Source organism: Corvus kubaryi, unplaced genomic scaffold, assembly GCF_017639235.1.
Source record: "Corvus kubaryi isolate FWS band 111438036 unplaced genomic scaffold, C.kubaryi_AGA036_p1.0 37182, whole genome shotgun sequence".
Taxonomy (NCBI): domain Eukaryota; kingdom Metazoa; phylum Chordata; class Aves; order Passeriformes; family Corvidae; genus Corvus; species Corvus kubaryi.
The window spans coordinates 1,150,768-1,165,369 of record NW_024581050.1 but is presented as its reverse complement, the minus strand read 5'-3'; the positions used below and the strand labels follow the sequence as shown (position 1 = coordinate 1,165,369).

Below are 14,602 nucleotides of genomic sequence, written 5' to 3'. Positions count from 1 at the left end.
ACTCGGCAGCTTCAGCTCTAAACTCGGCAGCTTCAGCTCTTACCCGGCAGCTTCAGCTCTAAACTCGGCAGCTTCAGCTCTAAACTCGGCAGCTTCAGCTCTTACCCGGCAGCTTCAGCTCTAAACTCGGCAGCTTCAGCTCTACTCGGCCCCGCCGTTCCCCTCAGCTGGGCCTTTCGGGCCGCGCGGCTCCTCACGGCCCCGCCGTGGCTTCCCGGGTCGCGGCGGGGCCCGTGCGCAGCGCCGGGGGCCGAGGGGGGCCCGGGCCCGGGTCCGCGCCGGGATGCGGCCCGGAGGCCTCCCCCCGTCCACCCCTCCGCGGGAAGCAGGAACAAAAGGGAGAATTTCCCACACCGGCGCGTGCTTTAAATATGCAAATCCCACGAAGCGACATTGGATTAACAGCTTGTCTATCAACTGTGTTTCAACCTACTACACAAAGGAACTTTGCAGAGAATCGCAGAATCACATAATTTTTTATGTTGGAAAAGCCCTCTGAGATCACTAAGTTCAACTGCTACCACAGCGTTGCCAAAGCCACCGCTAACCCATGTCTCCAAGTGCCACATCCACACAGCTTTTAAATCCCTTCAGGGATGGGGACTTTGCCACTGCCCTGGACAGTTGTGCCAGGGCTGGACAGCCCTTTCCGTGAAGAAATATTCCCTAATACCCAACCTGAACCTTTTCTGGGAGCAACTTGAGGCTGTTTCTTCCAGAGTGGATAATAGAGAACCTTGTTGGCATTCTCAATAGCGAAGGATTGCGGTTCACACTTGCAGGGACAAATACCTATGGATGCGAGTAGGCACGTTCATCACTCCTGCTCCAGCTTTGTGCCTCCTGCTCACCAGAAAACGGTCTTTCCAAAATGTGGGGTGCCACAAAGAATCCACAGACCTGAGGAATGTGAAGTACAGGAGGGCAGGGAAGGAAAAAGCTGAAGAAGAGTACGTGAGCATTTTTCCAACCTCCTCTTCTTGATCACCCAAAAAAGTGATGCCATGAAGATTTTTTGCCTTTTCTTTTATACCCCTGTTATACCTTTTTACAACTCCTGTATTCTTAGTGCTTTTTGCCTACATTCTTGGCCTTGTTTGTTCAGCTAGAAGACTAAACGTTTTAGAAGCTTGGTAGCTAGGGATCAATGTGCCCCAGACCCCAAGGTCCTCTCCAGAACACATTCTGTAAACCAAGATAGAACCATCCAGGAGAAGGTTCCTTGGGGAGGGGGGCTCACTCGAGCCTCTCATTGGGGGATCTTTGATAGATATGCTAATTAGTAAGAGCTATAATGATATACCAGATCTTTTGGGGGTGTGCATTGTGGGGTGCATTTCAGTGCATTCAACCTGGACGTGTACACCTAAGGTTCCTTAAAATAAATACCAAGGTAAAATCCCTTTTCCCTTCTAACTGTGTTTGACTCTTGATTTTAAGACCAGGAAAAGGCATCAAAAGAACAGCTGGGTTCAAATCTACCTGTGGAATTTGCCTTCAGAGCTGGTTACAGCCAATGTGAATTAAAATTCTGTTACTTTGATGGGCACAACGTTCAGCAGGGGCACCAAAAAGACATGAGAATCTTTAAGCCTCTTGCCTCTTCTTCAGCACTACCAGGAGGATTTCAGCCATGGACATGACTGCTTGGATTAGGTTTAATGTGGAGGAGAGTCCTTGGATGGCACAAATAACATTCACATCAACGAAGACTGGGAAAGGAATGATCTGAGGAGTTACAGGTGGAAAAGAATGAGTGCTGAAAGTTTTGGTTGTGTGAGATGAGAAAGAAATATCAGATAACAAAGAAACAAAGAAACATAAGAAAGAAATATCAGATAAACAAAGAAGCAAAAAGCTGACGAGCTGGGTGCTATATTTGGGTGCAAACCACAGCAAAAATCCCCGTCTGTCCATCAGATACTTTCTAGGTGAGAAAAAAGACTGAGATGGAATCTGAATCAAGTAATTGCATGTTTTATCTCCTGTTTTCATTCTTGTTAGTTAAAAAAAAAAGGACCAAAAAGCAATAATAAGCCCCTTTGTCTTATCCTGCAAAGTACTTTGTCTTCCCAAATCCCTGAAAATAAAATTCCTTTTTCTCCTACAGTTCTCTACCAGCTATTTTGTCTCCTGTGCAAGAGGGGGCTGGGAATACAATAACATACAGATGCACCTGATCAGTGCCTAAGTTGAGGACACAGAGCTTTCTCTGGAGTAGGCTGCTTGGTGCAGCTGGAGCAATTACCACTTCACCAGTCTCTAAGACAGTAAAATTCATCTGGGACATGAAAAAAGGAGATGGAAAAAAAGAGATTCATGTCTTCAATTCAGCAAAGTGATGGCTCTTAATTAGCACAGAAAAAAGGTTTCTTGAGATTTCAGCTTTATCTTCCATACCTCTCCAATGCTGAGTGAGCAGAACACAGAATTTCAATACATATTTTTTGTCCACCTGGGTTGTGTCCCTCTTGGATACTTGGGACTGGGGTGTTTTTTTACCCAGGTAGTTAAGCCAAAATGTCTCAGGTTTGGTTGTATTTTATAAGAAGATGTCTCATATCTGTGACAGCTTGCGCTTCTTCCCACTGCATTGCTATGTTAGGACCATGGTTGCATCAGGATCACAGGTGCTACACTAAGAGGTATTGATGATATGACATCAGCACCTGGCTCAAGGTTGAAGTCAGCAGCCCGTAAATCAGATTTAATGAAGGTCTCATGATCCCACGGCAAGAGAGTGGAATTGGGGTGCAAAGTCAAGCAGACAGGAATGAAACCATCTTTGGCATCATCCCTTGTGCATCCTGCTTGGACATAGAGAAGGCTCCAGGGAAACCTTTGAGCACCTTCCAGTGCCTAATTGTACTCCAAGAGAGATGGAGAGGGACTTTGGACAAAGGCCTGGAGTGACAGGACAAAGGGATTTGGCTTCCCACTGCCAGAGGGCAGGGTTAGATGTGGTGTTGGGAAGAAATTCTTCCCTGTGAGGGTGGGGAGGCCCTGGTGCAGGTTGCCCAGAAACTGGAAGTGTTGCCCATCCCTGGAAGTGTTCCAGGCCAGGTTGGATGGGGCTTGAAGCAGCCTGGTCTAGTGGAAAGTCCCGTGGCAGGGGGGTTGGAATGAGATGGACTTTATTGTCCCTTCCAACCCAAACCGTTCTGAGATTCTCTGATTGAACAAGGACATTACTGGTGGAACAGGCCTTTTTGCAAGATCTCTGTGCATTTTCTACTGGTTTCAAGTGGATATCGGGAGCTGTATCTGGTGAGAAAAACCTCCTGCCTTCTTGCAGCCCTTGATGTCTGCAGGCTGTCTGGTTGCTTCAGTATGGCGCCAAGGCTTACCCCAGAGTCCAGCCAAGATGCTAATTCCTAAAACAGGCACCAGCCTGGCTGTATAAAGGCAGCACAGATGCAGCTCCCTCCCTTTCCCTCCCTGGGGAAATTTGGCAGCCTGTGTGGGATGCTAACAGCAGGATCTGCCACTGACTCACTGCTTATATCTCTTAAAAGCCAATAAAGCTGCTACACAGAGAGAAAGCCACCCCACGCACTTTCAGTGCCACATGGCTCCTTGGCCACATCCAGGTGGTGCATCCCTGCTGCCAGGCTTGGGACCAGAGATGCAAGGAGGCCATGGGAACCTCATCCTGTCCTCCTGTCCCCTCTCCATCCCTCCCCCTCCTTGGGCCAGGAGAGCTTCTATCATGGCCACCATCCTCCAGCATCCTCCTCATGTCCCAGCTGATGGGCATTCAGCTTACATTAGAGGTTTTCAAAAGAGGAAAATCAGGAAATTATCAAAAAACCCTCCATGAAAATAAGCAAAGAAAAATCTTTTACCCTTCCTATACCAGCACAGTTAATACTAAGGAAATTTACAGATCTGGACAAAAAAGAGGGAGGTTTAAAGAAAGACTGAGGAGGAATAACCTCAGTTTTAATGAAAAGCCTTCAGAGATGCTGCAGAAACAGACTAGTTAATCAAACTAATTAAATGACTGCAAGATGCACTGGTAGCATGGCTCAGTGAAATGAACAGAAAGAGAAGAGACTAGAAATTCTCTGTTCTCTTTCTAGAAATATGACGAATTTTGTTTCCCCTGCAGGTCCAGCCAGGCAGGTTTTAGCTGCTGAGAAATCCTTGTTGTTTACAGACACAGGAGCCTATCTTTATTTACCCAGGAATTCCTATAATACACAAACTCTTCAGGCAAACCTTTCTTTAGGATTTAAGCGGTATTTTTAATGGGCGTTTGAATGAGAGCTAAAACCCTATTTTTGCCTTCTCTTGTGGAAACAAGCAGGGCAGTATATAATAAATTAGTTAATTTTCCTTCACAAAGAGGACACTTACTATTTACTGTCCCTGTTAATATCTTGCACTGCCTGGTAATGAAATACTTAATGCCAAGGTCTTTATGCTACCCGCCAACTTGCCAAGACCACAAGGGTGTGAATGAGGGTATTAATTACAGAAGGAGAAAGAAAAGGCTTGGGGAGGTCAGAGAAGAGCCTCTGGTGGAGCCCAGGAGTAGCAACAACAAAACATTTGTGATGAACATGCTATTTCCGTGGAAAAGAGGCAGTGCAGTGCAACAGGGAACAGCTTCATAACCTGGCTTAAGTGGCAAGTGCTTCCCTTACTAGGCTGGGAGGATCTGCTGAGAATCACTGAATCATGGAATGATTTGGATTGAAAGGGACCTCAAAGACCACCTAATTCTGCCTTCTGCCATGGGCAAGGACACCTACTAGACCAGGTTTCTCCAAGCCCCATCCAACCTGGCCTGGAACACTTCCAGGGATGGGGCAGCCACAGCTACTCTGGGCAACCTGTGCCAGGGGCCTCCCCACCCTCACAGGGAAGAATTTCTTCCCAACATTCAATCTAACCACCCCCTCTGTCAGTGGGAAGCCATTCCCCCTTGTCCTGGCAATCCATGCCCTTGTCCAAAGTCTTTCTCCAGCTCTCTTGGAGCCTCTTTAGGCACTGGAAGGTGCTCCAACATCTCCCCAAAGTCTTCTCCAGGCTGAACCACCTGAGCTCTCTCAGCCTTTCCTCATAGGAGAGGTGTTCCATGCCCAAGACCTGGGGAGACTGTCTGTCCCTGAGGGATGTGGGGTAGGTACCTCCACAATCGGCTCCATGGTACCAGTTAATGCTCAGCAGCAATTCGGCCACTTTATTTTCTCGCAACCCCTCTGCATGGTAGTGTGTGGCTCCGAGGCATTTTTTTCCTGGCTCTGGAGTTGGAGTAGCCAAGAACAGGATGACCTCTCTGATCTCTGAACGACCAAGGCAGGTCTTGCTCTGCCTCTCAGCCCTTAGAGCATCAACATGGACAAGACTGTGCTTAAACAGGTGTAGGTACAAAACTTAAGGATTGCCCTTCCTATAGGTTTCTGCCCATTGAAGGAATGATATTAATATTTTCTGTTAATCTAATTAATCTGGTTTTACCCTCAATCAGCTGAGTTCCTGAGTCACTTGTAACTCAGCAAAGGATGTCATGCCTGTCACAACAAAATGAACCAGACCCAATCATCCTCACTGAGATTTCAACCTCCCATCATTAAGAGAATCCATGGTCTTTACCTCTTCCACTGTCAAGGGATTAAGGGAAAAAAAAAATCTTCCCTCTGTGTTCTATCTAGTTTCATAAATTATTAATATAATCTCTGCCTTCCCTGAGCTGAGCAGGCTCAATTTAAAGCAGTTATTGTTGTCTGTGGGCCAGATCTGCTACAGATAAAAAGATGGTTCCTGTTCACTTTATTCACAGATTTTGAGGCTGAAAGGGATCATTGTATTTGTCTAATTGGACCCCCAGAATAAGTCAAGACATGGGATTTAATTTGCATTTAAAATGTGGAGGTTTCAGAATGGAAGATCCTACAAATGGCCACACTGGATCAACCTAAAACTTCCTTTAGTTCCTAGGTAATAGCAGAGTGGTCCTTCTCTGGACACCCTCCAACATGCAGCTCTCACTGGCTCAGCAGATGCCAGGGATGAACTGCAAACTCCTTTGTTTAACAGAGTAGGTCAGTTGCTTTCCGAAGCCATAGAAAGTGTTGGCTTCCACGTCAATCTACAGAAACGAGTCTCTCTCTGGTTAAACTCTGTACTGGTTTGGAACCAGCCAACCTAAAATCTCACTTGATGACCCCAAACTGGTGCACCACAACAGTGTGGATGATCATTCACCTCCTCCACTTACCTCTTCTCAGGAACACAGTCCTTAGAAAAAACCCCACCGCTCATGAGCTTGATCTTGGAAAATTCATCACACCTGTGTTAAAACAAAACTACAGACTATCGAGTATAGAATACATATATTCAGGGATTGGAACTAGATGGACTTTAAGGTCTTTTTCAAACCAAACCATTCTGTGATTTTATAGCTGGTAGTCAGAAGACAGGTTCTTCCTCTCAACTGCAGACCTGGATTTATGAATCCTCCCACAGCCCAAATGCTGGAGGGCCATCCTGCCTGAATGCTGATGTGGTCTCCTCCTCAGCCTGTGGCCAATCCTGCTCTGCTGTCACTGCACATCCGCAGCCTTCTAAATTTCTGTCCCATTGGTGGTGAAAGGGGTCCCTGGTGCACCTTGTGTGTGGCAGCTGTAATCCCCATCCCCACTGACTCCAGAATGTCCCTTCCACAGCCCCTTTAGGCCAGGGGACCTCTTCACCCCTCAGCTGTGATCAAGCTGGACAAAATGTGGCAGTAGGAACTGAGGGTCAGGATGGAAACTGCTCCCATCTCCATAAATGGTGCTCAGCTTGGTCTTCTCAAGGTTTCTCTAAACTGAAGAACCAAAGAACCCAAAGGTTCTTTCCTCAGCAGGTGCTCAGGCAGGGAAACAGGCTCCCCAGGGAAGTGGTCATGGCACCAAGCCTGACAGAGCTCCACCAAGCCCTTGGTCTTCACACCCCTTCCTGCTTCTGATTAATTTTAATTTCATTATTTTTCTCCTAAAAAGAAAAGGATGGCAGATCCCATTTCCCTGGCCAGCCATGCTCTGCACCTGCTTTTCCTGAAGGCAATCCTACAGAAGTTTCCCAAACCACCACTGCCCAACCAAAACCCATCTGCAGGTCCCCTGTATAGGAGTGCCATTGCAGCATCACCAGCTAAGTCACTTACACCAGACGTATTCTGGTCAAATTAATTTATTCACACCAGTATCCTGCTCTCCACTTTACAACTAGGATCATATTTTTGAAGGAAATGCCTCTAAACATGATAAATTACAAAAAAAAAAAAAAAAGGAAAGTGTTGTAGGTTTGCTCATTGGTCACTTCTATTTCTGTCCCCACCTTCTATTTCAACCCAGTATTTTCCCTTCCCATTCCTCCATCCTTCTCTTCTAGGAAAGCTTTTATTGTCTGTTTTTGGCTGATCACCAGGTTTATGGCTGCGAGTGGAATCATATGGAAGAAACCCACCACCCTGTTGCAGGAACCCTGAGGGATTCCCAGACAGACGTTCCACCTTCTCAGTGCCAAAGTGTACTAGTTTGAAAACAAACCAGCAGGAGATTCCAAGTCAGAACTACAATTTAATAGGAAAATTAAAATAAAGGCAATAGTACAGAAACACTGGCTTAAACTGACAAAGTCAGAATATAACCTGACACCCTGTTGGGCATTAAATGGTGGCTACAGTGCCATTGGAGTGATGGATGTGGTTCTGCCAAAGCAGCGATCCTGTAGGAAGGTCTGGTCTATCTCTGGAGGTCCAGTGGTTATTTAGCTTTTGTCCTCTAGGAATCCAGTAGGTACTGCCCATAGTGTTCCAAACCTCTGATTATAGACAGGCAGGAATGTTTGGTTCCTCCCCCTGGGCAGAGCATCTCACAATGGGATGATGTAATTTTATGAGTCATGCTGGGAGCCCTTGATGGCTCATTAGCAGAGATAGCCTCTCCAGAGGGTGTTATGAGGGATGAGTCACGGAGGAGATAAAGAGCACTGCCCCACCTATATTAACACCGTATGAAGATGGTGGTAGAATACATACTTTTGGTTACATCTCACACTGTAACCTAAGACACAAAGGATCTGCAGGTCTCTAGCAAAGGAGAGTCCTGAAATGCTGCATTTTGGGCTTTATTTTCAGGAAATCCCTTAGGTACACAGCTAATTTTAAGGATATGCTTAACTCCTTCCCCTGAGCAGGTTTTCTTTTCCTGGCCAGAACCGAGGCAAACACTGTCTTTTATTTCCAGGGTATTCATCTGGAATTTTTCGCGAGCCTTGAACTCAATAAAAGTACTTTCAATTTCTTACCAGAAAACAAGTTTCTGTGGTTAATAAAATATGACTCCACCTAGAAGGATGCAAGACATCCTTTGCTTCGTGTTCCTTGAGTCGTCCTTGAAGAGGAGTGGTGGAAGGGGACGGAATACCACAGAATACAGCTGGTGGTAGTAAATTATTAAAACCTTTATGAATACAGCATATTATCTGTCTGTGTGCCTTCAGGCATTTTCTGTTCCTTTTTTTGCTTTTAAAGCATTTAATCTTGCAACTGCTCATCATTTTCAGAGCCGGTCTTACAGCTCAGGAGAATGTGTGAAAATTGGAGAAACTGGAGTGAGCCAGCGGCAGAAGAGCTGAGGATTCACTCTTCGCACCAATGGGGACTTGCAGGATGGGAACTATCCTCAGTGGGATGTTTTCTGGGATATTCTATTGGAAATGGCAAGTTCCCATGCTGGGACTCTCATCCCTTTCTTGGAGAGCTGCTCCTGGCTGTTAGAAAATGCATTTTCCATGCCAGTCTGTTCTTCCTTATATTAATCCCATTACTCTCAGCTCTCTCATCTGTGCCACCCCTGAATCACTTATTTCTTGCTTGCAGCCCTTGTCTACTTCCTAAGTGCCAAAGAGAAAACTGTGCTGCTTTTTTCTTTCTTGTCAAAACACTCTAAAAATCAAAATCTTCATTTATTTCTAGGCTTGACAGCAATGTTTCACTTCACATGAAACCACTTGGGCCCCTATAAAGCATGAAAAGAGTTCAGGTCTTCATAGCCTTCCCACTTGTATGTCTCCCAGTAGGAGACATGGACCAGGATGTTGGAGCCCTGTCCAGGGGGATCCCAGACTCACAGAGAGAGGGTGGAGTTGGGGGATGCTCTTTTCTATCTCTCTGCTGACATCAGAGTAATTTTGTGTGAGTAATGAAAGAGAAGAAGAGAAAGGTTCTTCATTTTTTTCTCTGTTCTGAGTGAATGTTCTGCACTATCAGCTCGAGCAGTTCCCAGCGTCACCTTAGTGATTACTTAAGTGCTTCACACTCGGCTGAACAGCTCCACCACAACACCACAGAGCCCTGAACCATGTCAAGATACCAGCCAGCCTTGTTGCTATGGCAGGGGAGAAGTGGTTCCAGTTTAAGCAGTGGTGTGCGGATTCTAAGGCCCCTCAGATTGTCCCAATGGGCTACAGCCTGGGGTTGAAGGTATCCTATGGGTCCGCAGGGGCAGGTTGGTGCAGCCACTGACATTTCCAGTAAAACAGGGTTTCACCAGTTACTCCAGCAATCCCTCTGCCCAGATTCTGCAGGGCTTTTGCCTGGCGAAAATAATTTGGCTTGAATTTGTAAATAGTCTGGGATCTTGATTTTGGCAAATTTATCCTTACTGAGAAAGCTTCTCCTGGCTCCAGTACAGCTTGTGGAAACTGGGCTGCTCCAAATGCTGTCATGGGGAGTTGCAAAGCCTTCTCTGAGCAGTTTGGAAGGAGAGCCCCATGGCTTGAGTGGGGCTTCTCACCACAGGAAGATTGGAGCCAAATCACTTGGAGAGCAGAAGATCTGCTCAGTTGGAAGGTGCTACAGATCCAATCTGATGAGTGATACACAGGGTGATTACATCCAACTCCGAAGGGATGCTCACAAGGGGATGATGTGGAGCTGCTGAGAAGGACAATGGCCCCTGGGCTATGCCAGCATTGGAGTGGCAGCAGGCCCAGGGCAGTGCCTGTCCCCTGTGCTGGCACTGCTGGGGCACCTCCAGTGCTGGGGGCAGCTCTGGGCCCCTCCTGACAAGAGAGACCTGGAGGGGCTGGAGCGTGTCCAGGGAAGGGAACGGAGCTGGGAAGGGGCTGGAGCAGCAGGAGCGGCTGAGGGAGCTGGAAATGGGCTCAGGCTGGAGCAAAGGAGGCTCAGGGGGGACCCTGTGGCTCTGCACAAGTCCCTGACAGGAGGGGGCAGCCAGCTGGGGGTTGGGATTTTTGCTCCCAGGGAACAGGGACAGGATGAGCGGGAACAGCCTCAGGCTGGGCCAGGGGAGGCTCAGGCTAAATATTAGTGAAAATTAGGGAAAGGGTTGTCCAGCCCTGGCACAGTGCGCAGGGAAGTGGTCCCCATCCCTGGAGGGATTTAAAAGCCATGTGGATGTGGCATTTGGGGACATGGCTCAGTGTTGGTCCTGGCAGTGCTGGGGTAGCAGTTGGACTCAATGGCTTTGGAGCAGTTTACCGACCTAAATGAGTCTGTTGTTCTATGGTTTGTGACAGGATCACATTCTGGGGAAACCCCTGGCAATTGCGATGTGATTCCACAGCTCTTTACGAAAAGGACTTGCTGCATGGAGAAGTGTCTGTGAGGGAGCAGAGGTGGTGTTGGTGGCAATGCCTGCACAGCAGCAGGCTGGTGGCAGCAGGGTTTGCAGAGCAGCCAGGAGATGGAGCTCACATACAAGACACCACAGGTTCCAACCTCCTTCCCATGAGCAGGGACACCTTCCATTATCCCAGGGTATTCCAAGCCCCATCCAACCTGGCCTTGAACACTCCCAGGGATGGGGCAGTCACAGCTGCTCTGGGCACCCTGTGCCAGGGCCTCACCACTCTCGCAGGGAGGAATTCCTTCCCAATATCCCATCTAACCCTGCCCTCTGGCACTGGGAAGCCATTCCCCTGGTCCTGTCCCTCCATCCCTTGTCCAAAGTCCCTCTCCAACTTTTTTGTAAAACCCCTTTTAGGCATGCAGTCTGATCTCACCTCTGCCAGTCCATGTTGAATGCAGACCATCAGCCTGGTGTGGGGGTGCTCTGGTGAGGGGCAGCTCTGGGCATCCCCATGTTAGGAGGTCTGCAGGATGGCTCATCTCACCTCTCCATCTTCTCAAGGGCAAAGAATGACTGATGGCCTTTTCTTGTTGCTTTCAACACCCCTGACTGTCACATGCATCCAATGTCCCAAATGCAGCCCCCTTGCACAGGGGGCACACACTAGGTCGTGAGTGGGCTCAGCTCACACATCTGGCCTGAGTAAAGGGACACGTGCTGCTCTCATGACAAAATAGAGGGTCCTCTGCTGTGTGGTCACATCCCCCACTTGTGACAAGAGGGCTGGCTTTGGGGCAGACCTTGTTACGAAACCAATGGAAAAAGGAGGAAGAGCACCATTCCCTGGAGTCCACATGTGGTTTGTGGCCTCAGCCTGCAGAGTTTGTGGCCCAGCATGGCTGGAAGGTTCCCTGCTGCTGTCACCTCCATAAAATACACCCAGCGTTGCACTGGCCTGATTTTTCTCTGCCTCTGCTGTCTGCAGAAGCACAGTCCTGGCTGTGGCCCTCACAAAAACCAACCTCCTCCTCCTCCTGAAAGGCTGGTTTGCTCACACCATAGACAAGGTGATGTGTCCTTCTGCTGTGACAAGCATGCAGGAAGAATTTGGGAGCTTCCACATCATTACCTCCTGGCTCAACAAGGCACCCCGAGATCTGGAGACAGAAAATCATTCCTGACCTTTAGGTCATCCTTCCTGAGGAAGGCTGTAGGTACCTCTTGCCATGGCTGGGTACTCAGCTGCCTTGTCTCAGCATCTCAAGGCAAGTGGTCCTTCAGCCACAGAAACAACAAAACAAGTGTGAGACCATGCATACAAGCTTGAGATGAAGCCATCTTTATTTTATCATCCTTAACACACTCATGCCTCCCTCCAGACAGCACTTTTTCTTGGCTATGAGGTCTTCCTCCTGATGCCAAATGACCAAAGACAAGGAAAATCCTTTCTGGAACTGAAGCGCCTGACTTGGGCTAATCACTAATATTCCATTAAGCAAAAAGGACTGGATTTCACCAGTTGTTATTTTATATTTTCACAAGAAAACAGGATTTTCTTGGTCTGGGACATCTGCCCAGTGCTATCAGATGCTCTGCAGCAGAGCAGCAGGGCCAGGATCCAGGACTGAAACTCCTCTAACCCCATCCCAGCCATAACTGTGATGGGTGTCAGTGAAGTTTTTCAAGTCAGATCATCCCCATCTCTTGCTCAGCTTCCCAAAGAGCTTCTCTCTTCACTGTGAGGATGTTCTGTGCAGGAAGGTGGGAACAATGGGCCTATCCCCAGCACATTAGAGCCTGGATCCAGACCAGTTTGAGTATAAAATATCTCCTAGGGATTTCTGCTTCCCACAGCTCCCTCTGGGGAGGATCACCCCAGCACATCCTGCCCGCCTGTGGGGCCCCCTGCTCATAATGCCCCTTTATAAGGCTTCACAAAGGCCTTCTTGGTTCATCTCCAGGCTGCTCCGAAAGGTTGCCAAGGGTGTCTTTGCAAACAATAAGGGGCCTGTGTTTGTAAGGCGGCTGCAGTCACAAGTGCTTTTTTTGTGACCTGCAAATGAAAATAGCTCCTTCTTTCCTACCAGATCTTCTGCTGTGTCTTCAAGTCACCTCCAAAGGCTGGAGTGGTGTGACGGCCATGGGGCTGTCAGGGATGAGCAACCTCTCTCCCTTTGCTGACATCCTTCCAGCTGAGTCCTGTCATGAGCTTTTCCTTGCTTGTGCAGTCCAAGAGGCTCAAAGAACACTTGGCATGACCAGGAAATGCTGTTCATGATGTAATTTTGTCAAGTGATTCAGCAAGCTGGATGGAAATCTGCTGGACTCCTTGGGATGTGGATCTTTCCCTAACCATGCCACCAGACCAGGCTGCTTAGTGCCAGGAGACATGCCAGTGAAAGGATCTCGGAGTGTGATTGAATACATCCCCCAGCTGAGGCCACAGCTGCACAGGCACAGGGCACACTGCATTTCTGCTCTGAAAATCATTAAGTCACTGAGCTGTGGAAAATCAGTGCCACCAAAAGAATTTGGGGTGTCCAAGGTTCTGCAGTACTGGGAGGTGTCAAAAGGGCCTTGCAAAGAGAGGATTTACTGTGCAAATGAATTTTAATTATATAAAATAAATGAAATATTTACTATGAACTTCTTTCCTGGGAGAGTGCTGAGGCCCTGGCACAGGGTGCCCACAGAAGCTGTGGCTGTCCCTGCATCCCCAGAAGTGTTCAAGGCCAGGATGGATGGGGCTTGGAGCACCCTGGGACAGTGGAAGGTGTCCCTGCCCATGGCAGGGGAATTGGAACTGGATAACCTTTAAATTCCCTTCCAGTACAAACCATTCTGTGATTCTATGATTTCCTGGGCTCAGCCTCCCAGTGACTGTAAGAGAAAAGGTCTTATGAAAGTCACATTTCTCCTTCCAACTCAAGCAGTTGTATGTGTGGCAAATTCGGAAAACTCAGCATTATTTAATTTTTTAAGCTCAAAGACACTTTTGGGGTGGCACAGGAGGGGACTTGGTGTTGAACTAGACTTAAAAACCCTCACATCACAGCCAGGCCACCTTAAAGGAACAGAGAGCCAAGGCAAAGCCTGCCCAGCCTCAGATTCTTCTCTAAGCACAGCCTGCTCAGAGACTTCCTTCTGTCTCTAATCACTGCCCTGTTTTGAAGGTGGTTGTTAAAAAATATTAAAAACCTTCATAGAGGCAGGTAGCTGAGAACAGAGCTCAGAGCACTCAGGCATGTGTCCCTTGGAAGCGAAGATTTACATGTGCCCACCAAGGAGGTGAAACAAGTGGTCTGGGGCAGGAGCAGGCAGAAAAATGAGGGATATATGGCTCCATCGAGGAGCTGAAGGACATGGGAACAGTTTGTATGACTCAACATGGTGTCAAGGCTAAGACAATGCCTGATGAGTGCAACCTATCTCAGGCATCCTCAGGATGGAGGGAGGAGAACACAGAGCAGTCCAGGCAGAAAGTAAGCAGCTCATGCACACAAAGCATGCTCTGGCTTCCCAGACTTCCAGGAGTCCAAATAAACCCCACAGCCTGAAGGTGACAGAGCAGAGAAATGGGCCTAACTACTCAAAAAGAATTTAAATAAAAAAGTTGCAAGAGGGTTGCTATAGAACAAAATCCCATCAAAGGTTGTATGGATGGATAGTTCTTCAGGACAAACCTGGTCCTCTGTTGTGCTCCTTCCCAGGATCCAGCTGAGCTCTTCTTTCCCCAGGCATTCCTACATGGCCAGTGCATCAGTTCCATATCTTGAGCCCTCCAGATTGCAGATGGGCTTAGGAAGCTAGGAATATTTAAGAAAACTTGTCTAGAACTGGTTGTATACAAATAAATTTTAAAGTGGTCCTGTAAAGCTTTCTACTGTCTTGGCAGTGGGGTGGATGACAGAGGAGAGACAGACTTCCTACAGATTCACAGCAAAGGGACAAGGTACAGTATGCAGGAAAAAGAAATCCAACTGGATACAAGGAAGGAAAAATGTACCATGAGG

The 14,602-nt window shown here is 47.8% G+C and overlaps 1 long non-coding RNA gene across 2 annotated transcripts in view; it reads right to left on the bottom strand.

Moving 5' to 3' along the window:
• LOC121661608 overlaps positions 1-535 on the bottom strand; it is a 3,410-nt gene extending 2,875 nt beyond the window's left edge. For both annotated transcript variants that reach the window (XR_006015048.1, XR_006015047.1), the window contains exon 1: positions 1-535. This exon is cut by the window's left edge. This is a non-coding gene — a long non-coding RNA (uncharacterized LOC121661608).
• Between the last annotated feature and the right edge of the window lie 14,067 nt (positions 536-14,602).